General features: G+C 37.0%; 1 protein-coding gene across 2 annotated transcripts in view; it reads right to left on the minus strand.

The window, feature by feature from the left end:
* Nucleotides 1-26,506, minus strand: part of GNG2 (guanine nucleotide binding protein (G protein), gamma 2) — a 96,917-nt gene that overhangs the window by 55,829 nt on the left and 14,582 nt on the right. Inside the window, exon 2 of one of the 2 annotated variants that reach the window (XM_012663811.1) lies at nucleotides 24,495-24,535. The exons of the other annotated variant lie outside the window; for it this stretch is intronic. The gene's annotated coding sequence lies outside the window, so the exon portion shown is untranslated. The remainder of the gene's footprint in view (nucleotides 1-24,494; nucleotides 24,536-26,506) is intronic. 2 annotated transcript variants of the gene reach the window in all.

The following is a 26,506-nucleotide window of genomic DNA, read 5'->3' on the forward strand; positions in this document are numbered from 1 at the left end:
TGTTTCCTTTATTGAGTTAGTTAAATCTTTGACATGTGTTTGTTACGTATCTGTATGAGATTCATGTTCTTAACTGTTTCAAAGCTGACTCTGACAATCACAACCCAATGGGTTGCAGGGGAGATTTGCAAAGACATTGTCGAAGAAGCAGAGTAACTTTCAGACAAGGCTGACTAGGTTGACAGCAGTAACTTGACTGAATTAATTTCATCGTATGTCAGTGAGGAAGGGGAAATTGATGGATCAGCAGTGGAAGTTTCAAAAGCAAATGTCCATCCATCCAAGTACTGACCAGGAGATGGTGGGGTCCACTTGGCAAGTATATGCTGGGGACTACATCTTCAGGAGATACCCAGCCTAATGTCACCAAACATACAAACCACGTAACTTGCTCTTTTTTTTTTTTCCCCATTTCCATGCTCACTAAGTAACCTCTGGGATATAATTTAGTTTCCCTGTCAGGGAAGTGATTCACTGGCCAGGCCAGCATGAATAACCCATCAGTTGGTAGTTTCAGTTTTCATGGTAAATGAATAAATTGGCATTGGCATGTGGTTTTACATTCCTGTTCTTTGTGGGACTGACAGCGTGTGTCTGCGTTGTACTTAAACCAATTCTGGTTCTTCTACTAGATCAAGTTTCCGGGCCTGCAGGCTGTGGCCTGCTCCAGGTCACGTGCCTCCACCAAGGGAAATACCAGCTGGTCGAGACCCCAGTGACAGTGCTTTGCGAACTATCCATGGCCTGTGTGCACATTTTTTGTTCATTTACTTTAAATTTCTAATCCCTTGTGGACCAATACTATTGTAAAATCCAATAAAAATATATAACTAGAAAAATAAAATAAAAATTCACAGAAAATGCAAACCTAATTTTTTAATTAGATTCCAAAGAACCCAAATTACTCTGTAAAACATAAGTTTTTTGAAAGTATAAAAGTTTCTAAATGTTTACTCTCAATTTATGTACTTATCTCAGGTCCAGGAACTACACTTCATCTAGGAACTTGTTAGAAATGCAAGTTTTGGGGCCCCATCCCAGACCTACCAAAGCAGAAACTCTGGGGTTTGGGGTCCAGCAATCTGGGTTTTAATAAGACCTCTGGGTGATTCTGATGCCTGCTCAATTTTGAGAATCACTTACCTAGAATGAGTATAAATCAAGAGTCACAATCTTAAATGCCAAAGGGCCCAGGCAGGCACAGAAACACAAATTTAACAAGATTACGATTACAGGGAATGGTAGATTCCCCGAGAAATTGTAACCCGGATGTCCCAATAGAAGCATTCAAATACATACATACACAAACACACACCCCTTTGGTCAAACAAAACTTCTGGCCAGTATGGAACCTGATCTAGTACTTTTTCTAAATGTGGAACTCTAGTAATCCCAGCCTTGATAAAACATTGAGTCACTTTTTCATGTAAATTGTTTAAGTTTGGAGTATTATATATTTATATGAAGGTTTATTCTTAAGCTCTTTATTCCATCACAATAATCTGTTTAAATTTCTATTTTTACATCACACCATTTTGAATTATGAGATATTATAAGACATTTTCAATATCTAGTAGAATATCTAATTCTCCTTGATTATTTCTTTTTCTTTGTTTGAAAGTTAATTCTTACCAATTAGTTTTAAAATAATTTTGTTACATTCCAAAAAGTATCCCACCCATATTTCAGTTGAAATTGCTGACTTGGTTAACTATTAATTAATGTGGTAATAGGTTAGGGGAAAAAAAAAAACAGGCTTTGAGGTCCCCACCCAATCCCTGCTGCTTGATGACTCTGTGACTTCAGGCAAGATATCAAGGCTTAGACTGGGAAATGCCAACAGCAATGCCTCCCTCTCAGGCCTGCTGTGAGACATTAATAAAATAATATCCCCAAGTCCCCTGACAGATTACAGGTGCTCCCAAAGGCCACTGCCCTTTTCCTTCTTCCTATTCTCAAACATTGTCTACTCCTTTTCATCTCTGTCCAACAGTTATCTTAATTCCAGGGAAGAAAGGAATGAAGACTGTAACAATCTTGAAAATAATACATTTCTCCTTTGTACTGTTAGGTATGACCAAATTATTTTAAATATACTTTCTATATTACTACTATAATAAACAGTTGTACTATGTTCATAGAATTTGACATATAATAGCATAATTTCTGATTTGTCAGTTCTTATTGAGAGTTTCCATGTGTTCAGTAGAGGATACACTTTTATAAATTCTTATGAGTCTGAGAGAATAACATTTATTTTCCATAGGCAACAAAAGCAAAAAACAATTAAATTCGACTGTATCAAAATTTAAAACTTCTGTGCATTGAGGGATACAATCAACAGAATCAAAAAGCAATCCAGAGAATGGGAGAAAATATTTATAAATCCTATATCTGACAGGATCCAGGGCATATAAAAAACTGTTACAACTCAACAACAAAAACCCAAACAACCCTATTCAAAAAAATGGGAAAACGATGTGAATCAGCATTTCTTCAAAGAAGATATATAAATGATCAATAAGCACATAAAAAGATCTCAAGATCACTAGTCATTAGGGAAATGCAAATAGAAATGGCAATGAGATACCACTTCATATCCATTAGAATGGCTACTATTTAAAAAAAAAAGAAGAAGATAACAGGTAATTGGTGAGAATATGGAAAAACTGGAACCCCGGTGCATTGTTGTTGAGAATGTAAAATGGTATAGCTGCTATGGAAAACAGCATGACGGTTCCTAAAAAAATTAAAAATAGAACCATATGATCCAGCAATTCCAGTTGTGAGTATGTACCCAAAAGGATTGAAATCAGGGTCTTGAAGACATATTTGTACAACCATGTTCACAGTAGCATTATTCATAACAGCTAAAAGGTAGAAGCAACCCAAGCGTCCATGATGGGCGAATGGATACACAAACAAACAAAAAAACGGTATATACTTACAATGCAATATTATTCAGCCTTAAAAAGCATGGCCATTCTGATACATGCTATAACATGGGTGAACATTGGAGACGTTATGCTAAGTGAAATAAGTCAGTCATAAAAAAAAAGAGAAATGCTGTGTGATTCCACTTACAGGTATGTAGAGTAGTCAAATTCACAGAGACAGAAGCTAGAATGATGGTACCAGAGGCTGAGGGGAGGAGAGCATGGGGAGCTATTGTGTAATCAGCACAGAGTTCCGATTTTGCCAGATAAAAGAGTTCTGTAGAAGGATGGTGGTGATGGTTGCACAACAGTGTGAATGTACTTAATGCCACCGAACTGCACACTTAAAAGCGGTTAAGATGGTAAACTTTATGTTATGGGTATTTTGCCACCATTAAACGAAACTAAAAAGTGTATTTTCCTCTCTTTACCCTCAATTCTGAGCATAAATCATAATTCTGCTATGGTCAGAACCATTCTTACTTCAGTTCCAACGAAGGCCTGGGTGAGGGATGGCCAGAGCCCCAGGCAGGGGCTGGTTCAGAGTCATGGCCTCAGTGGGAGAGAGGCTGGAACCCGGCAGAGGCAGGGCCAGTCAAGAGCTGATGCGCAGAAATGGGCTGGGAGAGGGGAAAGAACTGAGTTCCCCAAACAAGCCCCAGAGCAAACTCTATTTGTCAGAAAGGGGTCGGGCCAGAAAAGCAAGCTGTAGAGACAGGGGTAGAATTCAAAGGGAAAGTCTCATACACTTGGACACACACACAAGTCCTTAAAGGTCACTTCCAGAGTAGAGATGGGTTTCCAGAAAGCTCAGCAAGGCACCATCAGATATGGAGATTTTATCACAGCTGACCTTCCTCCTTTTTCCCCATTTCTCTTCACTGCTGCTGGAGGACAAATATATTAAAACCTTAAGGTCTTTATTAATAGAGATGTAGATCACCCTAACCTATTTGATTTCCACCAAGCTTCATGGCATCACAGCCGGAACAATGAAGGGAGTGTTGACAATGTGGACATGCTGTAGGTGACTGTCAAAGAAGACGGGGACGGCGCCTTGGCCCCAGGAGCAGTTGGCTGGGAAGCTCTTCCCTGCAGGTGGTACAGGCATCCCTCATCTCAGAGGGTGCAAAGTTACAGAGTTTCAGGCTCTGCAATGAAGTGCACATTTGTATTCAGTGCACACTCAACCATTTTTAGTTATTTTTAATTCAGACAAAGAACTTTCTCTGGTCCTTTGTGGCTGTTTTGTTTGTTCCACTGGGCTTTTGCTGGAACTGTTATTTTAACAATTTTCTCTTTCTTTCTTTAATGAGTGATCTTTTTTAGCTTTGTTTTGTATTACTTGTATCTTTCACTTTTACTAAATGCGGACCAGGAAGCAAGTGAAGAGCTCTGAGAACAATCTTTTCCTGTGGTATTCCTTCCTATAGCTACCCAAATGCATGTCAGAGCGAGCAAAAATCTAAATGCAGGGGCTGCTTCTACCCTTAAAATTGCTCTTGTAAGTCATACAAAAGAACCACTAAGAAAGAAAGAAATTCTCTGTCCTTTCCTGTGTAATTTAAATATTTCACAATCGTTTTTAAGCAATAATATTAGCCTCAAAGGCAGCTTGGGGAAATAGTTGGAATAATGCCACTCCAAAATTTTCAGAGTATGAGATCTGTAAACTAGAAGCCATGGTCTCTAACATAGGTAACCGCAGGATACAAACATTTCACTTGAGAAGCCCAGGCCATAGAGGGAAAATAAAATAAATGGAAAACAATACCCAGAAAGCAAGAACCCTCCAGAGAACAGTCAGGGAAGGTTAAATCCATGGCCAGAGGGTCTCTCTGCTGATAGAGGACCTTTCATACTTTCCGGCCTCCCAACCACCTCATTTTAAGTCAGGACTCAAAAAGAATGTTAGTATTATGCTGATATTTCCTGTTGCCTTGCTTTAGAACATTATTCCTTCAACACACTGTGGAACATGCAGCTGGTACAACCCTCCGGGACCCTGGTTCCAACAAGGCAGGGCCAGTGAAATTCTCTGTCTACTTGGCCATGTTCACCTCCACCTAGCCTTCCACTAAAGAGTTCCCTGCCCTCCCAGAACCAGGTGAGAAGGAACCCTAAACTATTTGGTAATCTACTCAGAAATAAAGGCAACATTACAAATAGGTTTATGTCCCCGGGAAGCGAATTTGATCACTAACTCATCCACCTAATAACTTTTTCATCAAATTTCTCAATCCCTCTCTCCTTTTTTGAAGTTGCCACTGGAGTGCTGGTTCAACTAGAAACTTGGTTCCATCTGTAGAGCCTGCCCAAGTGACACCTCTTAATTCTAACATTTTTTTTTTTTATAATATATCACAAGTTTATTCCCAGGACCCTCCTCTGACCCTAGAGTTGTACACCATGGCAACCCTGCCTCCTGCATCTGTTTCCATTCTCATTAGCTACAGGGGCCATCGCTTTTACAGCTGCTGACATGATGAAGTCTCTTTCCTCCCCTATATGATTAAGCCAAGGAAACTCATACATTTCCTGACTGTAAGTGAATGGTTTGATCCTACTGCATCTCAGTCCAGATGAATCCGGATTGTCCAACTGTAGTTAGCGTTAGTAAAGCAGGAGTTATGCAACATATATTCCTAAATTTCAAAAGGCCGGAGTTCATCTCTGGCCCTGAGGGCTCTTGGAATATACCTCATAAATCAACTTTAACTCCTGGATTGTGGCAAAAAGGATGCCACCTGAAGAGAGTGGCATCTATTGAATTGGAACATTATTTGCTTGTTCCTTCTGTTTTTGGCACATTTCCCCTATACTTATTTGTGATGGCCTTCATCATTATATAAGTCATATATTCATCTTTTTTTGCTTTATGTTATGTTCAACGATAGCATATTATTCTGTTTCTTTATGATTTGTTTAGTTAATGTGTTATAATCCCGCCTTGTATTTTAATATATGACCTTTTGTTTTAAGTGCATCTGTTTTATGTGGCATATTTAACTTTATTATGATGGTTACATTTTGCCCATCTATCATTCTTCGTTTTCTCTTATTTTTGCTATTCCTTATTTCACTTTCTAAATGCCATAGGTATTAATTAAGCACCATATATATGCTTCCTTCTTTCTTCTGAAATGTTTGGAAAAAAGTATCAAATAAAATTATTTTTACTTACATCAAATCTGTACACACACATACACACACACAAACCATGAAAATCGAATTCATTTTTCTGTTGACTTCTAGTTATAGTCATGATAAAACTCAAAATTCTTGGGCTTCTTTCTGTGGGTAAAAAACACCATTTGAGCTATCGGTTTTAGTCCTTCCTAATCTCATCTCATTCTCAGTCTTGGGTCTGTTATTCTGAAACTTCTATTTTACTTGGGCGTCAGAAAAACACATATTCAAATTCTGACTCTACTACTTAACAAAACAAATTACTTAACCTCTTTGAGACTATTTTCCCATCTGAAACTAGGGGATCATGTTACCAGGGTTTTTACAGACTAAATGAAATAATGTATTATAAGGAACTTGATAATAGTAGACACTCCCTAAATATTGATCCCTTTCCTCTCTTCCCTGTAAGTTTTAGATCACAATTTTACTTTGCAATGGGACTATGATCAAATGCATTGATCCTTCCTAGTGTTTTTAGTATTCCACCTTGAGAGTAGGACTTGATAAGGTGGCCACAGTGTGAAGAAATTCCTATTTTTGACCCAAAGTGTAAGGTCGGTGACTATTTAGGGTTGGTGGGATATGTGAAAATCTTTCTTTAGCTTTCCCAATGAATGACATCTTGCCTGGATAATTTTTTCCACAAAGAGAGCTGCAGATGTTGTTTCATTTCCTTGGGGAGTTCACGATCTCAATTTTGGCTGCATCTGAAATCAGTGTTTGGAATGTTATCTGGCCTTTCTTTCCAGATGTTTTAAGATTTCTTCCTCACTGAAATTTGAAAAAGTTATAGGGAAATGTCTTGGCATCTTTCTCTGGATGTTAGTTTCCAGATTAATTTCCCAATATATGGGACAAGTCTTTGATTAATTCTGGAAATACTTTCTACCTTAAATTGTTGATTCTTTAAAATTTACTTACTATATTGGTTCAAGTACTTACCCCCATCATTGTTAAGTTAAAACACAGTGCTCCTTTCTAAAAATAGATCATTTTGGTCCAGCCTTATTTACATGTGTTTATTTACGCCATTTAATTTTCGATTTGATTCTGTAGTTAATAAATAGGCTTTCATGATTAACTATTTAGTAGTACTCCATATAAACTCTTTTCCTTACTACTTCTGGAAATGCTAATTGTGATATTTCCAATTACACTACATGGCTTTTGTTTCCTGGCTTTACATCTTCTTTCTTCTCATTTAAAGTATAGCTGAATATTTTTTTGAATTATTTCTTCTCATTTAAAGTATAGCTGAATATTTTTTTGAATTATTTCTTCTCATTTAAAGTATAGCTGAATATTTTTTTGAATTATTTCTTCTCATTTAAAGTATAGCTGAATATTTTTTGGGGACTTTTTAGTTGTCTCAAAAGTTGTATCAGATAATTTTTAAGTTTATTGATTTTTCTATTCTTTTACAGTTTTGCTCTTTGTAATTACAACTTTTAAAAATTAGTTGGGTTATTTTAAAAATTTCTTCTTTGACTTGTTTTTTTGGATGTTGCAGTTGTTGTCGAAGATTTTTGTTTGAGACATTTTCATTGGTATTTTAATGGGTTTAATGTGAAGAAGGCTATCTACACTGCTACTTAGGCCATTAGTTTCCCAGAGGCAAAAATATTTCTACTTGTAAATTTTAGTCTTAAGTAAAAAGTACAGAAGTAATGTATTAGATTTTTTTATAACTGATTAAAAATTCCTCCAATAAGTGTTAATAAGATTCCTCTATCTACCAATAGCTTATATCTTGAGGTTTTATCTTCAAATAGGCCTCTGTCCAACAGATAAAACTATCCTTCAAAGAAAATAGAAATTTAAATACAATAATTATTTTCCCCTATGAGGATTTAACTTTAAACAAAATCATGGCTGATCTAGAACATACCTAATCACACAGAGCTCAGAGTGCTGCCTGCATCCATAATAATGCTCACCCATGGTAGGAGAGTTGCAACGAGGTCAAGTGGCACAAAGCTCTTCTTTAATATCCTTCCGTCCAGCTTATCCCAGCTGTCTCTGGGGATCTGAACTAGGGAATCCTCCGTATTTTATTCTCAGAACAAGTATTAGCATTAAGAGAAGAAAAGCTATTTATTTCTACATTTATCATACAACCAGCCATTTTACCAAACTTCCAACTTCCTTATATACTGAGAAATACATTTTAAAAGAAAGCTATAGTACCTATTTGAAACTACTGTAAAATATTATTAAAGAATATAAAATAATACTTGCACTGAAAGTCATGTTTCCAGATGGAAAAAACTGCATATAAAAAAAGTTGATTCTTTCTAGCAATATATGATTTTAATGCAGTTGTAATTAGAATCTCCAATGGTTGTTTTTCTCTTTTTGGACTGTAATAAAATGAGTTTAAAGTTTATGTAAAAAATAAATGTCAAACAATATCAGAAATATTGAAGATGAAGAATAGTGAAATGGGACTCAGTTGCTTTTTAGATATTAAAACCTAAAACAAAACTATTATCATCAAGATGACATCACATTGACATAAGAATAGAAAACAAATCCAGGAAATATAATGCAAAGTACAGAAATTGATCCAAGTGTATGTGGAAACAATATATGACTAAGGTGGCATTTTAATTCAGTAGATAAAAGAAGGTGTTTAAAGTAAATAGTGTCATTAGACTTGGCTATTTGGAGGAACATACAGTTATATTCACACCTCACACCATATAAAAAATATTTTCCAGATGGATTTAATATATGCATGTGAAAAAATGTATTTTAAAAAATATTAGAAGAGTAAGGAAGATATTTATATTACTTGGATAGAGGAAATGGTCCTAACCAAGACAAGAAGCCAAGAAGCCATAAAGTAAAAGACATATGTCACTAAACACTGAAAAAAAAAAAAAGTATGGCAAAATCTACTATAAACAAAAGCAAAGAGGGCCAGGCGCAGTGGCTCATGCCTGTAATCCTAGCACTCTGGGAGGCTGAGGCGGATGGATCGTTTGAGCTCAGGAGTTCGAGACCAGCCTGAGCAAGAGCGAAACCCTGTCTCTACCAAAAAAAAAGAAAGAAATTAATTGGACAGCTAAAAATATATAGAAAAAATTATCCAGGAATGGTGGCACATGCCTGTAGTCCCAGCTACTTGGGAGGCTGAAGCAGTAGGATTGCTTGAGCCCAGAAGTTTGAGGTTGCCGTGAGCTAGGCTGACGTCATGGCACTGTAGCCCGGGCAACAGAGTGAGACTCTGTCTCCAAAAAAAAAAAAAAAAAAAAAAATCAGAGAAAAATTATAGACTGGAAAATAAATATTATAACTGTGTCATGTAAAGCAGACAAATTATCACTAATAAACTAAGCTTCTCTATAAAATGAAGGAGGAGTCAACCTTATAGAGACATGGGCAAAAGATACAAAATCACAATTCACAGAAGATAAAATGCAAAAGATTAATGAAAATATGCTCAACTTTGTCAGAATTCAAGGGAATGCAAATTAAAATAGAAGACTGTTCTTCATCCGATAAAGTGGTAATTCTCAGTGATGACTAGACTATAACAAACAAGTAGTCCTCTCCTACTTGCTAATGGGAGTCTGAATTGCTACAACCTTTTCGGAAAGAAATCTAGCAATGTAGTTTAAAATTTAAGAAACATGTGCCCTTTGAATCAACAATATCCCTGCTGGGATTAAACCAGAGTGAAACACTGGACAGTTTGGTTAAAAGAAACAACCACAACCAAGGGAGACCCAGTTAATGTCGCTCCACATAGGACAATGGAGTGGACACCCTGCAATCATTAACGTGAATGAGTTAGATCCACACCTACGGGCTAGGTGAACGCCTGTGACATTTGTCATCTAAAACATAGTTACACATTAACTCGTATTTGAAAAATCCCCAAACAACTACATGATATGAATGTACGTGATTGAACTATATGAAATTGCTGATATTCAACTGCTACTGACCTAATAAAATGACAATCTCATAAGTTGGAACTTAACATACTTTTATTACATATTTATGAGCATGAAGAAAAATATGCAATGATGCACTCCAAAGCACTAACATTGGTTACCTGGGGAAGGGGAGAAATGAATGTCTTTATATAACTTTTTACTTGTAAAAACAAGAATGCGTTACTTATATAAATTAAAAATACCTAAGAAAGAAAATATTTAAAGAAAAAAGACTTTTAGGCTTGATATTGCTTGAAAACATGTATCTAGGGGCAGAGCCTACCTCAATGGCCCATTTAACTTTATCGAACCTAATAAACAAAAACCAATTTATTTCCTTGTCTCTTTCACCAAGATAGTTAACAATGAAAACCCAATTTTTTGTTATTTAAAAAAAGAATTTCAGAATATATTTGCAAGAAAACCAGTAAAAATTAAAATTCAGAGAGCTGAATGACAGTTCAGTTCAACACTTAACTTGTCAACACTTTACTGTTGACAAGTGGAGCAACAGGAACTCTTTACACTGCTAATGAAGACTAAATTGGTGCAACCACTAATGGTCAACCTAGTAAAGCTGGACATTTGCATGTTTCATTCCCTAGCAACTGAACTCCAGGGCGAATGTCCTAGAAAAACTCCTGGATGTGGACTAGGGGACATACACAGAATGCACAGAGTAGCATTGTGCATCAGAGCAAAAAGCTGGAAACAACCCAAATGCCCAAAATGGGTAGAATGAATAAAGTGGGTGTATTTCATACAGTAGAAGAATGACAATGATACACTAATTAATGCTGGATACCAGTGAAGATGAGTGAACTACAGCTATGTATAACCACCCAGATGAATCTCAAAACATAATGTTGGGTAAAAATCTAAGCCAGAGAAAAAACATGATTCTATTTATTTAAAGTTCAAAAACTGGCAAAACTGAACAATGTAAGTAAAAGCAGGGGAATGATAAGTAAAAAGTCCAAATAATGGCTTTTTGGGAAGGAGGAAAAAAGAAGATGGAATTAGAGAAAGGGATACCAGGAATTTTGAAAAGTGATACTTAAAAGATGGAGAATGTATGTGCATTTATTAATAGTCTTTTAATATATATGTGTGTACATGCATGTACTCTTTTGACGTGCGATATGTTACACACAAACACACACAAAGAATTTAGGTGTATGTTGGTTCATGCCTATGAATTTATGGGAGACCAGAATATACCACCCCCAAATATGAAGGACTATTGAGCTGAAGGCTATTAAGAAGAGGCAGATGCAGGAAAGCTCTCTGTCCTCCCTCCATTAGCCTAAAAGCAGGACATGGATTTACAAAGACAAAAGGTATCCTACCCCCCACCCTCCTCCACCTCTACCAGGTAGCAGAAAAGTTAACCACTGATCACAACTTTAAACCCTTAATGGCCTGGCGATGGTATCAGAGGAATCTATATTAGCACGCTTTACTAACTAGCCTTTATCTGCCATTTATTTGCTTTCCCCCAAGGTGCTGCCTCTAGAGACTCAAAGTCCTTTTTCACTGACTTCTCACTTCTCTAAAGATTTACTGTTCTTTGTTGAGGTGCTTATAAGCTAGAATTCAAAAGCCATCTCTTTGAGAACTACTTGCTCCCTGGGTGTCCCCCATGTATATATGAAATATGCATGTTAATAAACTTCTGTTTTGTCTTGTTAATTTGTCTTTTGTTACAGAGGTCCGTTCTGACTCAGAACCTATGAATGTTGAAGAAAAATTATTTTTCTTCCCCTACAAAGCTCATCCTCTTATATATACCATCTTCCAGGTATACTTTATGTTGTAGATGCTTAATACGTAAGTGAACGAATGTATTTCTAGAGTAATACTCAAAGGAACATCCCTGGGAGCCATATTCTTCCAGCGCCAGGGTAAAATGGAAAGTTAGGCAATTTTTTGTAGTATGCCAGAAGCCAGAGAGAATATAACAGAAAATCCAAGCTAAACACACACTCTGACATAAAAGTTTTCAAGTCACCTTGGGAAAACTTGCCATGTTACAGCAAAAAACAAAGGTAACATTTCTGAGTAGAGTTATATTGGTTTTACTTTTACCATGGGTTAATGATAGCTTTCATTCACCTTAAGATTTAAAATAAATGACACCAAAACTCAAACCTTGGCTAATAAGATTTTTGAGAGCAGGGAAAAAAAATGCCTTTTCTCAACTACAAATCATGTGAACCCAGGAAACACAGATTTACTGGGAGAAGACCAGGTGGAGTTCTATTTTCAGATATTACATTGTTGGTCCTGAACCACAGCAGTAGAGCAGCTGAAAGCATTCTAAATAAGGCAGTGTTTCACCAGGTGAAGGAAGACAATTAGAAAGGGAGGAAGTCTGTCCTTATTCCCATCCTCCACAGCTGCCTGCAACCAAGGATTATTTTCCTCTCCAAGGATTATTTTGAGTATTTCAACTTCTATTTTACTCACTCTGTTCTATCTACTGCTGTTAGGAGTTTGTCAGATAATCTGATTTAGCTAAGATGCTTTACTGACAGGATATCCTGTATCTAGTTAACCAAGTAAGGCTAGAGGAAAGTGTGATTAGATAATCTGAATGCATGCTATTTTTAAGAGGAAAGGAAAATACAAAAAAGTCAAAGTAGCTACAGGGACTTTATCATCTCAAAACAATATAATATTGAACTACTTCATATCTGCAAATACAACTTACAATTTATTTGCAGATATCATATTTTTACTTCTTAATGCTGGAAAATTCCACTTTGTGCTCAAGACCTGGAAATACAGGTCCAGCACAATCAATGAGGTAAAGAGCTTTAAATTTTCCCTGTAGCAAAAAAAAAAAAAAAGGGGAAATTAAAGAAATTGCTACTCTTGAATGTTTTTTCCCCAAGCAGTTTTTCAGATTGATTTTACAAAATAACAACTTCATTGAGATATAATGAAATATCATAAAGTTCACTCTTTTAAGGTATAAAATTCAGTGATTTTTAGTATATTCAGTTATGCATCTATCCCTACTATCAAATTTCAGAATATTTTCATCACCCCAGAAAGAAAATCTTTATCCATTAGCAATCACCTTCCCTTTCCCCTTGCTCCCTCCCGCCAGCCCCTGAAACCACTAATCTACTTTCTGTCTTTATGGATTTGCTTGTTCTAGACATTTCAGTAAATGGAACCATGTAATATGTGGCCTGCTGTATCTGGTTTCTTTCACTCAGTGTGTTTTCAGAGTTCATCCATGTTGTAGCATGTATCAGTACTTTGTTCCTTTTTATGGCTGAAAAATCCATCATGTGAATATACAACAATTTTGTTTATCCATTCATCTGGTGATGGACATTTGGGTGGTTTCCTGCAGATTGCTTATTTATGTTAAGAAACAAAAGCAAGCCTAGGAAATAGAAGGAACCAGACTCCAGCTCTGAACTCAAGCATAGCTAAATCCTAGATTAATAAACACAATTACTGTTATATCTCCATTTATACCCAATTCTTGTAAACTGTCCTACTCCTGGAGGTCGTTAATGGATATGTCAGCTGTGGTAACACAGAATTATAAGAATTTTTTCTTATACTATTAATAAGGAAAGAAGAAGGGAAAAGGAATTAAGATATAATTGAGTAATGTCCACTAATAGGTGAGCAAACAAACATATTGTGGCACTCGAATACAATACTACTCCACAACAAAAAGAATTAATGGTTGACAGATACAACATGGATGTACCTCAATGCAATTATGCTGGGATGGGGATGAAGGGAAAGATTACCTTGAGGAATGAGGAAACATCTGGATGGATATGTTCATTATATTGATTGCGGTGATGGTTTCATGGTGTATTCAGTCAAAATTCATCAAATCATACACTTTAAATTTGTGTCATTTATTGTATGTCAATTATACCTCAATAAAGCTGTCAAGAAATCATGTTTTTAAAAGTGAATATATCCAAACTCATCAAATCACATATAATAAATGTGTGCAGTTTTTTGTGTGTCAATCAGACTTCAATATAGCTGTTTTTTAGAAGTGTATATATCCTAAAAAAAGTATTTTCATGACTACTGTTTGGAAAACACTGCCTTCATTTTACATATATGGTTTCAATTAATTTTGTAGCAAGTCAAATCATTATCATTTTATACATGAGAAAACTTGAGGTTGAAAAAGTTCAGTAATATGCCAAGGCGGTTACAGTCAGTATTCTGCTGAGATCTGTTAGTCTTAACCCCAAAGTCCATGCTTTTTTCTCTGCACCATGCTGCCTGTCACTGTTCCTGTTACAGACCCAACCCTTCCCAGAGTTTGCCAAGTCAGAGAATTTTCTTGTCCACAGGAGAGACTTACACTTTAGGGGAGCATTCCACATTTATTTTCTTTTGCTTATCATTTTGTGCTTCCACAAATTACTTCTCCAATTATGGGCATTTGTCTGATTCAGTTGATATATTCATTTTTGGTGGATCTGAGTGGTTAATCTAGATTAGATCAAGGCAAGTAATCCCGGTTCCTGGTCAAAGGAATGAAAATAATTCATCTGATATTAAAAGCAAGCTGGACAAAATCAAAAGTTGCCCACTCAACCCACTAGCCAGGCATTGCACTTCTTTGGGATAACAGTCATTCCTTTGATCATGGGAGGCCCAAGAACGTAGGCTATCTAAAGTTGCTCTGTGTCCAGCTACTCTTTGCAGCAAACTTCAGCTACACATCAAGGTTGCCATCCCATCTCTAAAAAGGGCAAGCATGAGGATGGGTTCCTCCCTCTATGGACCTCCTCCAGATCATCTTTCACCGCATAAACAACTGGACTCTGTCCAAATGCTACCATTGTATTTGGGTCCATTTAAACATGGGCTATGACCTTGACTAAGTAAAATTAATGAAAATGTGAAAGTTGGTTAAATAATTTTTTTTGTAAGATAGCTATATTTTGGAGGGTGGGGGAAATGCTACATTTCTTTCACGTAAGACTTTTATAATGAAGGTTAACAGTGCTGGATATTTCCCATTTCCCCCTCCAAATCCATTCTCCATCCTGTTCTACATGGCTGTATGCCCCATGAGATTAAACTATATGGACTCAGTAGCAGGCTTCCTGTCTGTTTGCCTTCCAGTTGGGTTTAACCAACGGGGAGCATGAGCAAGAAATTAGAAGGCAAGGGAGATCCACTCAGGGTATTTGTTTCCTGGGCTGTACATCTACAGGGCTGTCATAATCTAGCTATAACCTTTCCTGGAGGCCACAGCACCACTCAGGAGGTCCCCTCCTCACTGCCCTCCCCTTGGGCCTACCTCAGGCCCAAGGATGGTAAAGGAGCCCTGGAGAACTGTACTCTCTTTGGCAATTTCCCTATACTCTGCCCATATCTGTGGAAGCATTCTCTTTGTTATGCTCTCCTGAAATTAACCAGTTTGAGGATGCCAATTGTTTCCAATAGAGCTGACATTTTCTGAGGGCTAAGAGTATAGCTTAATCAGAATACGAACTTATTCCACATCCTCGTTTATATGAAACACTGACATTCATGGAGTTGACGCCGAGCCCGGGCAAAGATAAACAATGGCTAGGTGAGGTATTGGGAGAAGTGGTCAAACAGCACAATTCAACCTCAAGCCAATATGCACTAGCACTTGTGTAAGGAGAAGGCAATTCACAAGCACTTATGAGAACACTAAAGGTGGTAGATACATTTCACAGACTTTAAAATGTGAGAAATGCAAATCATTTCCAGGTTGATATATCATGCTTCTTCATGCTTATAAATCATATTTCCATGGTGCCTTCAACCATTTTGCATATGGTATTCTACCTATATTGAAGCTTTAAGCCACTTTTGGGGTTTCTAATTATCAAATATAAAGAAAGATGTTTGCTACAATAAAAACTGCATAAATGGCAAATCAAAGATTTCAGAGAGATGCCATCTGTTTTCCCTCATTGAGAGGTATTATCATATATAGTGAAAAATGCTATAAAAGTAAAGTCATGCTTCTTGTGTCATGAATAAATTATAATCTCAAGTAGATTTTGATTATTTAAAGCTAATATCAAGGATATAAGTCCATAAAGGAAAAGATGGATTTTGATCCTATCTAAGCCCCAAACAACTAACCTCCTACCCCTAGAATAACCTCAACTGTTTCATTCCCAAATGAAGTATAACTAGAACAGTTACTTTAAAGGTTTATTTTCTTCAGTGATTTTTCTTTGATGAAGCCAAAATGTTATTTAGCATGAATCTGTAAAGCTCTTTTAAGTGAAAACACTAAAATGTTAAAATGTTAATATGATGCTTTATTTTTTTGTTTGGTTTGTGTTATCGTATATGCATATATTTGTTATAGAATAGGGCAGAATTTAGAAAAGAGAAACCCATTGAATTATCCTGCGCTATTGATAGTAAGGTAAGATCTATCCTTGTATTCATCCTGGGTATCTTATCAAAACTTTAGAGTATCTGAAAGGAGATCTCAAAAGGAAATCTGGGGAACTCTGGCAGACTTCGTTTAGTTCTGCATAACATCAGAAGGCTCTTAGCTCTCACTTCTTATTTTCCAGATGAGTGGTAATTTCATTCTTTCAACTTTTTCTAACTCAATGTGACATATGAATAATACCATCTTACATTTGTGCCATATTCTATAATTTGTAATACAAAGTGCTTTCCGATTCATTATCTCAGCTGATGCTTACAGCAGTTCAGATATAGTCAGGGCAAATATTATACCCCACTTTACAGATGTGAAAACTAAGGCCTGGAGTATCAGTCAAGATTCTTTTATTAATAGTAGCAACTTGATAGTAGCTTAGGCAAAAAATGGAAATGTATTGGCTCATATCGACCGGATTTGTGGACTCCAACTGTTACTAGGCACTCTCTTCCTTTGTCTCCCTCCCCCTCCCTCCCCCTCTCTCTCTCTTTCTTCTCTTCTGTCCATTGGACTTCATTCTCTCAGCAGACTGAAATGTGGCCTCACATGATTCTTACTGCCTTGAAACCAGAAAGGAATGGGAACTCTCCTTCCTCAATTTGAGTTGGAAAATTCCAGATGAAGAACGTACTGGCTCCTGCTGGTTGCATGCCCACCCTCTGAACCAACACCTGTGGTCTGGGGATGAAATACTATGGCTTCCTCAGCTTGGGTCAAGTTCCCAGTCCTGCAGCCAATATTAACCAACCAACCAAACAAAATGAGAACAGAATAGCCATTGAGGAAACTGTGAGGAGTTTGAACATACAGCCTTCAATAACTTGCCCAAAGGGCACAATCAGAATAACTACAGGATCTCCCCACTGCACCCATCCTCTTCACTTCACAGCCATTTACTGCGAGAGACACAGAGGTGTGCCTGTGCTTGTCCCTTCTTCACAGTTACCGATGTGGTCTGGCTCAAGACCAAAACTTGGAAAAGTCTCGATTTTAGTCCTGATCCTGTCACTGGTCAGCTGTACGACCTTGGGCAAGTTACTTAACCTCTGGGAGCCACAGCTTCCTCTTTTGTAAACAATTCCTGTGTCACAGGGTCATCAGAAAGATAAAAAGAGATAACAGTACTCCAGATGACTTTGAAAATCATCACGGAACTGCATTAAGGTTTATTACTCAAGTTCCCTATATAAATGTTACGAGGCTAAAATTACACATTAACATTCTTCAGTTGTAGTTCTCGCTACCACCAGCCCTCTCTATTAGCATCACTTTGGTTCTGACATTTTCCACTCTTTCAGTTTTAAAAGGCACATTTCAAAAAGAAGCATCAAATAGTGTCTCAAAATTCAAAACTTAGCTCAGAGACGCTTATGAACAGATGGTTCAATGGCACTTACCACACTCACCTTTTCAATACACATTAACTGGGAGATGGAAAATTTCTGCAAGATACACAAGAAACTATCAACAGTGGTTACCTCCAGAGAGTGAAGCTAGAATTTGGTGGGAAAGAAACTTTTATTTTTCATTTATGCCTGTCTCTACTCCTTGAATTTTAAGTCTTTCACATATATTCCTTTCATAATAAAAAAACTAGTTTAAAAATTACAAGTATATTTATCATAGAAAATGAATATAGCATATACCTAGTATAGTATCTGGCACATAAAAAGCTTTCAATAAATTCTTGCTTATTGATCAAACTAGATATTTCTAGTTATCACCTAATCAGCAAAGTAAAATCAACTTCACTGAAATAGAACCTAGTTTTCATCTCTGTGCAACTACCACCTCTATCTGGTTCGAGGACATTTCTGTCACTCTGAATGTATATATCCCATGAATTGCATTACAAGGAATGTGCATTACCACCTGCTGAGGATATGGTTTTAAACTCTCACAAATTCACATTCCAAAAATGAAATCTACCTTCTTAATTTCCAATCATAAAACACAGCACATGTGGCTAACTCTCAATGCTATTACTGCTCTTACAGGCACACTTCCTTATTAAAATCAGAGGATGCTGGGCTTCTAGGAACCATACCATTTTACAGCTGAGGATTTGCATGATATTTTCTAAGAAATTAAAGGTTACATGGCAGCATATGCCAAAGCTAAAAGAAGAGATTTAAATAGTATTTTTTAAAAATGATGCAATAGCTATGAAGTTTGGATGCTATGCACTGGTTAAGTGCTATACTGGTTGCCTAGTTACATCTCTGTAGAAAGGTTAAAATGGTTGCCTCTAAATCTAGAAGAAATTCAAAGCTCTAAGTTTCATAATTAAACAAAGGATTGCTTGCGAACCCTCACGCAGTCATCCTTTGAAACAAATCCCTATCAGGTAATGGCCTTTCGGGATGTCTTAGAGAGATATTTTAATAATAAAATTTCTATATATGATATTTGTTACCTTGCTCACATTTCATTAAAGTTATCACATCTGGGCTCTTTCTATTTTATCATTACCAATTGCAGTCTGTTACTGTAGGCTATTAAAAAACTTTCTAACCTAGCTGATATGATTTCTATCCCCTAATAGGTAGAAGAAAGTCCAGTGTTTTAAATTTTTTAACTTAAAAAACACACTTTGATTGTGATCAACTTTGTAAAGTATAGGCCAGTCTACAAGCTAGTAACAGAAACTACACATCTTAAGAATGAACAACTAATGTCTTAACCCTCAGAGATGTTCCTCTTTCACCCTTTTTAGATTTTCCTCATTAGTTTTGTCATGCGGACAATTTTAATCCAAATATCTTCCCGCAGTAATGGAACAGAATAGAATAACAATTTGGTCTAGAAATTTAACATGGATGTATTAAAAGGGATGTAGACTTCTTCCAGAAATTGAAGGTAGGGAGAAGCAGCCTTTTATTCTTTTTCTCTTGAAGTTCAATCATCATTTTGTTTTTTAATTGAGGTAAAATCCACATATAAAATTAACCATTAAGCATTTTAAAGTGTACAATTCAATGGCATTTAGTACATTCACAATGTCATGCAACTATCACCTCTATCTGGTTCCAAGACGTTTCTATCACCCCAAAAGGAAAACTTAGAAAAGTAGTTATTTTGATCTCTTATTTACATTTACTCTCTAATTTCTCTTTGGAAAAGAATAAAAGAATCTGAGTTTAAATTATAGCATAAGGATTTGATCTGTTTTCATTTCTTCTGGAACTTGTTGATTCACAAAAACCAGTAGAGATTTAAAGCTGAAATGAAGTTAGTCTTAGCAAAACGCAACCAGGATTAAAAGTCCTAGAAGGAAGGAACCCAAAAAGAGATTGAGGAGAAAATCAAAATAATTCACAATTCTGTCTGGGACCTATCCTCATCAGAAAGCTAGATCCTACCTCAATGACTGATGGTGCTAAATGATTTTTTGGGGAAAAAAAATAGACTTGAAAGAAAATTCTCTGGATTTACCAACTAGAAAAGTTTGGAAGATAGGAAACGATTATTAAAAAAAAAAAAAAAAAGAAGCCTGCCAGCTCCTTAAAGTCAAATGCTTATTCTGGGGAAGCTAATTTATTGTTCTTTCAAGTACAATTATAGCTCCCTTTGCTTAGTCCCAATGATTTAGAGAATTAAAATCTCTTTTAAAAAGCCACAGAAATGTAAGGATGAGGCCCTAGGACCTTCAGTATTCCCAGTTCCTGAGTCTGGCTTTGCTGTGGATGACATGGGACAGGGTACTATGGTAGCAGGAAGGAAAGGGTGAACAAGACTCTTTACCCAGATGCAGCAGCTTGACATTGGGGTAAGTAGCTCATGCTCTACTGCTGGAAAGTCAAGAAGCACCAAGTTCTTAGAGCCGAATAGGTCTCCAAGACATTGTGCACTCCAATCCCCTTCCCTTGGCCATTCAAGATAGTCTTCCTAATACTTATGTCTTCCTGAACAGTGTATGCTATCTCTTAGGGGGGAAAAGTTCAATTTTGTTATACAAAAGGCAAGATTAGAGCTAAGAGAGCTCTGTGCTGCATTGGCAAACTTGGGTTTTATAACTTCCATGCATGCTGACATGCTGAAAAGGATTCAGCCAGGTCCCGTGGTCATCTCAGTAACAAAGTTATTAAAGCTTCCAGCATCAGAGACAACATGCAGGCGCCTGCTGGTGACAGTGGAGAACTGAAAGGGCAGGCTGAATCTTGAGATTTTGTAGATATAGCTGGTTTTTCTCAGTTCTGAATCTTAGGGTTTTTGTTGTTGTTGTTGTTGTTGTTGTTTTTTTTTTTGGCTTTTTAAAGCTGGTTTGGACAAACATGTATATATGGATACAGATGCATTTACCACCATTTCCAACACAAACCTCGGGGGTTATCTATATTGTTTAGCTCGATCAAAATTTATATTTTAATGATTCATCAGCATGATAGTTGCTTTCCACTGGCGCCATTTTGTTAGACATCTGGGGTGATCAACTATCCTGATTTGCCAGGGATTCTCCCAGTTTTAGTACTGGAAGTCCTGTGTCCCAGGAAACCCCTCAACCTTGGGCAAATCAGGATAGTTTGTTGCCCTGCTAGCCCTAGGTTTGGACTGCAGATCTGCAATGCTGTAGTGTCTAGAAGTGGATTGAAACGGGACTTGCTACAAAAATAGCTGAAAAATTTAAAATCTCTACCAAAAATTTCCAGCCACATTCCACTCCAAAGAAGGTTTTCAAAGTGGTTTCTTACTTTGTGGGGATGATCTACCTAATGTATGGAGGAAATTAAACCATACCTGGAAATTGGCTATAATAAATACCACTACAGTGAAGTTCTGAAATATTATGTTATTTTTCCTCCAATTTCCACATTTTAAAGCCTAATAAATAACACATAACATGACAGGCAGACATAACAGCGTAAAATAAAAACTGACATTTCTTTGGTCCTATTCAAAGACCTTGGAACCTGTGCACTGTGGGCAAACACTCCAGAGTTGGAAAAATGCCAAAAGCAGCACACCTATAGTCCCAGAAAGTCTGGCCAAAACAGGGCCATTGGACTTCAACCTGTCTACTTGATCCAATGCCAAGTACTCCATGAAAACCAAAAGCCTTTGGTACCTGGACCTACAAAATGAGAACTGCAGAGTCAAGACAAAAATTAGCTTCATCCACTTCAGAATCCTAAACCTTCTTAATCTGATATAATGTTAGCTAGCCCTATCTCTGCCACCTGAAGCATTTCTACCTTTCTAAAGAATTAATCTCTTTTACTTTATAGTAGGCAAATAATAGCCTTCAAATATATCCATGTCCTAATCCTTGGAACCTGTAAATATTAATATATAACTTTACCTGAATAAAGGGACTTGGAAGATGTGATTAAATTAAGGACCTTGTGATGGGGAGATTAGCTTGGTTTATCCAGGTGTGCCCAGTCTTATCCCATGGAGCCCTTAAAAATCAGAGAACTTTTCCTGGCTGAGTTCAGAGTTAGAAGAAGTGTCTGTGGTAGAAAGACACACAAATGCAATGTTGCTGGCTTTGAAGATGGAGGAATGGGATCTCTGGAAGCTATAAAAGGCAAAGAAATGAATTCCCCACTAGAGCCTCCAGAAAAGAATGCACCCCGTTGATACTTTGCTTTTAGCCCAGTGAGATCGCTACAGAACTATAATATAATAAATTTGCACTGCTTTAAGCCACTAAGTTTGTAATAATTTGTTACAGCAGCAATAGAAAACTAATACATCTTTCACCACTGCTGCTTTTAATTCGCATGATGCTTTAGTAGTATTTTGCTTTAAACCTCAATATTTGACCATTACCTAATTTAATTTGCTTCTCTGTGTAGACCTAAAAAAAATAAATTTAGTACTAGACCAAATGTATTCAAAATCCCTCTGACAGTACAAACAATACCTCCTTTTACTTGTCTACTTTGTTTAGTTTCTTGCTTTAGTTTGTTATTACAGAGACGACTTACATAAGGAGCCACCAAGCATGACCGAAACCCGTAACTTTGTATGAGGGAAAAATGCTTTTAGATGAAAGTGGAAAATGCCAAATAACCTTTTTAAGGTTGTGTGCTAAGACACAGTAGTTCTCAATGTCTCCCTAGGGCGTCTGAATGTCATAGCAACTGGAAGATGCCACAAGCCTTTTGTGAGCCAAGAACAGGATACCAAAGAGCACAGTGAAGAACTGTCCCAGCAACCCCCATTGAGAAACTCTGCTTTGACTGGCTTGAAAACTTTCAGCACATTTAAGAGCATGAAAGAAATCAACACAAACATTAGACAAAGAACATCAGATACTTGCAAAACAGTTTTCATTATTAGTAATATTTGGTAGAACGGAGGGATGCCTTTCCCTACTTCTCTGACTGATGGCACCTCATGTCACAGCTCAAATGCCCCTTTGCCCATCAAGCTTCTCACCAAACTCTCCAAGTTAGTCCTCTCCTCCAGCACCCACAACACCTGCTCACGCCTCACCAACACCAACCACGGTACCTCTTTCTTTATAAGGTTTTCTCCCCATGAGACTGAGCAACTCTAGGGCAAGGCCTGTGTGTTTTTCATCTCATATTCCCACCATCTGGCATTCATTCTTTTGTTTATTGATTCAACAGTTTTATTGAATATATAACAAGTGCCAGACACCTTGCTAGAGGCTACAAATGGTTAGTAAGTCAGACACTATTCCCGCTCTCACAGAGCTTCCATTCTTAAAAGGCAGGCAGACCGCTGGAGGAGAATTTATGATGAAAACAAGAAAGTACATCAGAGGGTTGGTTGCTTTGTTTGTTCTGTGTTTCTATATTCCCAGTAGATAAAAAAGTGAAGAAATGTCAAAAGCGGGTTTCAAAAACTGTGGCAGATTCTAAATGTTTACATTTAACAATTAAACTTGGATGATAAGGGTCATTTTTTCATTCTTTCAGTGTATTTCTAACAGATCACCCCATTTGGAGATATCAAAAATCCAAATTTGAAGCCCTCATACATGTGAGTTGAGGAAAATTGATCCTCTTACCCTGAGCAAGGTTTGATACCTAGTAAAAGCTAAATAAATACCTGCCGAATGAATAAATGGTTGAATGACCAGCCTCAGTAAACTAAGTCAGGTTATGAGTAGGTTTTTTAATTAACATTTTACTGTAGCCACTAAACAGTTACATAAATAATTAAAAACCCAACAATCAAATTCAACAAACTGCCATATAATTCAATGGGGAAAGAGAGGTGGGTGGGGGTATAAATGAAACCGGCTATCAGTTGATAATTGTTGAAATTGGGTGATGCGGATGTGGGGGTTCATTATATTATTCTCTCTACTTTGGTATATGCTTGAAGTTTTTCATAATAAGGTTAAATTTTAAAATGGGTGGGGGGAATCAAGTCATTGACTAAAAGAAACTTGTGTATCTTGGTTGGGATGGGCAAACACATTATCACCTGTGTCAGGATTATGGTGACCTTTCAACTCTATAACCAGATTCAATGGCCTTAGCTAGTTCCAAAAGCTAAGTAAGCTTCTTCAAGAAGAAACCCCAATAGCAGTAGATTGACCTTTTGTTGTTGTTATTGTTGTTACTGGAAAAGCCCATACGATGTTTACAACCAATCTGTTAAGAACAGGGTTTACCCTTCTCTGATCTAGTCTGCTCTGAGGTTTTGTCTGCACAGAGTACATCCTCAATGTCTGCAACCCACTAATCATGTTTGGTGCCACAGGGATACATTTTGTTAAGGCAGCAACCTCAAAGGCTCTCCAACTCAGATTTTTAGAAGAAAAATGGAAAACTTTTGGGTGAAAATTCGATCTTAACTATCACTTAAGTAAACCATTTTTTTTCTTTAAATCCTGAGGTCATGTCAATATTGGTAAAGATGCAATGACTGCTTCTTTCCAGTAAAACATCACATGTTTAACTGCTTTCATCTGTAGGACCACTTAACATTTTTTTCCCCTTGAAGCTCTGGTTAGAGTCAAGGGGATTTCAGAAGAAAATATTTCAGAATTCTTACCTCCTTAGTTCCCAAAGCCTGAGGCTCACTGGCAGATCTGGCTGTTGAGAAAGCAGAGAAGAAAATGAATTTTTCGAAAGGAGATATAACGTGATACATAAGAGCTGGGTGAGTAGAATGAAGGTTTCTGAAACTAGGGTTGGTGGTAAAGGCAGAGTAGTTGTAAGATCAGGGGGTCTCACAGGTTTACATTTTGGAACCTGGAAACATTTTGTTAACAAAATCAAGAAATGTTAAGAAATGGATTTGTGAAATAGGAGTCCTTTTCTTTGAGAAATTCCTCACCCTTCAATAAAACATGAAAACACAAAGCCCACTTAGGAACAGAGGGAAAGCAGAGTTCTTGGTGGCAGAGGCTGTGAACGAGTGGGATGAATAAGAGCAAGCTTTTCTCCTGATCTAAGCTGTTCTGCTCCTAGCAGGACCAAAGCGGCAGAGACCAACACACTCTTGCTCCAAGTGTTAGGGACAGAGTTGGAGTACATACAGTTTGTGTGTATCTGGCCCTTGAAGAGTATGGAAAGGGCAAGTTAGTGGTTATAAGAGTTATCTTTAGCATCCAAAGCTTCTACAGGCTGTTTAGAAGTAGAAAGACAGCCAGACAAGGTGGCTCACACCTGTAATCCCAGCACTTTGGGAGGCTGAGGTGGGAGGATCGCTTGAGGCCAGGAGTTCGAGACCAGCCTGGGCAATATAGCAAGATCCTGTCTATACAAAAAAAATTAAAAAAGTAGCCAGGCATGGTGGCACACACCTATAATTCCAGCTACTAGGGAGGATCACTTGAGCCCAGGAGTGGTGATTGCAGATTGCAATCACCCTCACCCAGATTGCAGTGATCTATGATCATGCCACTGCACTCCAACCTGGGTGACAGAGTGAGACTCTGTCTCTAAAACTAAAAAATAAAAAAGAAGTAGAAAGACACCAATACCCTCAGCCACTAATGCCCTATGTGGATGTTGAACAGAGTTGGCCTAATTTCGTTTGATGCCTAGTGTGGTTCATATCTAAGAAAGTTCTTATGTAGACGAGGGAGCTTCTTTATTCCTGAAAAGCTACAGAGCACCCAGCTCAAAGGGAATTACGAAAGCCTCAAGAAACACTTCACCATTCCTATTTTGTTGTGTTTCAAAACAAAGACATATCTCACATCTAGAGTATAATGATTAAGGATGGAACTCAAATTCACACTGGGTCCTAGGACCAAGTGAATGCGGTACCCCTGGAATCTTGAATTGCTTGAGACTGGCATGGGTGCTATGATCTCAACCCAACCAATTATGTTCCCAGACGACTGTTAGTGGTAATATGTTTTTAAATGGGCTAAAGTTATTAGAAAACAATTATCTCATGATTAATGACAGCAAAAAGAAAAAAAAAAAAGCCAAGGGCAAAAAACAACCTATTTTTAGAGAATGAACAATGAACCCTAGGGATAACAATGACTAGATAGGACTTGCAAAATAAGCCTGTTCAAGGGTGTTCTGAGTCCAGCCCTCTCATACATTATTGGTGCTAGCGTATGTAAATTGGTACAACCTCTCTAGAAAGTAGTTTGGCACTATTTATCAAGAGACTCAAATATGTTCTCAATCATTGTTTTAATGATGCCACTCTTTGACTTTAACCATGAAAAATCCAAAATGTAGACAAAGAATCACAATCAAGGTGGTAGAAATAGTGTAAATACCAATAATACAACCTATTAAGTAAAACAGAAACTCTACCTGATAGAACTTTAAAACAACGAATACAAAAGATTTAACAGATTAGAAAAATGCACATGATATAACATGAAAAGAGAAGAAAAAATGTTATATAGTGTGACCTCGACTAATTTTCTAATATATATTTATATATATGCATTTTTCTAATATATATTTTCAATATCTTAATATATTTTTCTAATGTATCATGCATATATGTTAACATATGACATATATTATGTACACACAATATTTTCTAGTATACATCATCCATAATATCTTTTTGGTATGTATTTTTCTAGA

The sequence above is a fragment of the Propithecus coquereli genome, unplaced genomic scaffold (assembly GCF_000956105.1).
Source record: "Propithecus coquereli isolate 6110/MARCELLA unplaced genomic scaffold, Pcoq_1.0 Scaffold83, whole genome shotgun sequence".
Lineage (NCBI taxonomy): Eukaryota > Metazoa > Chordata > Mammalia > Primates > Indriidae > Propithecus > Propithecus coquereli.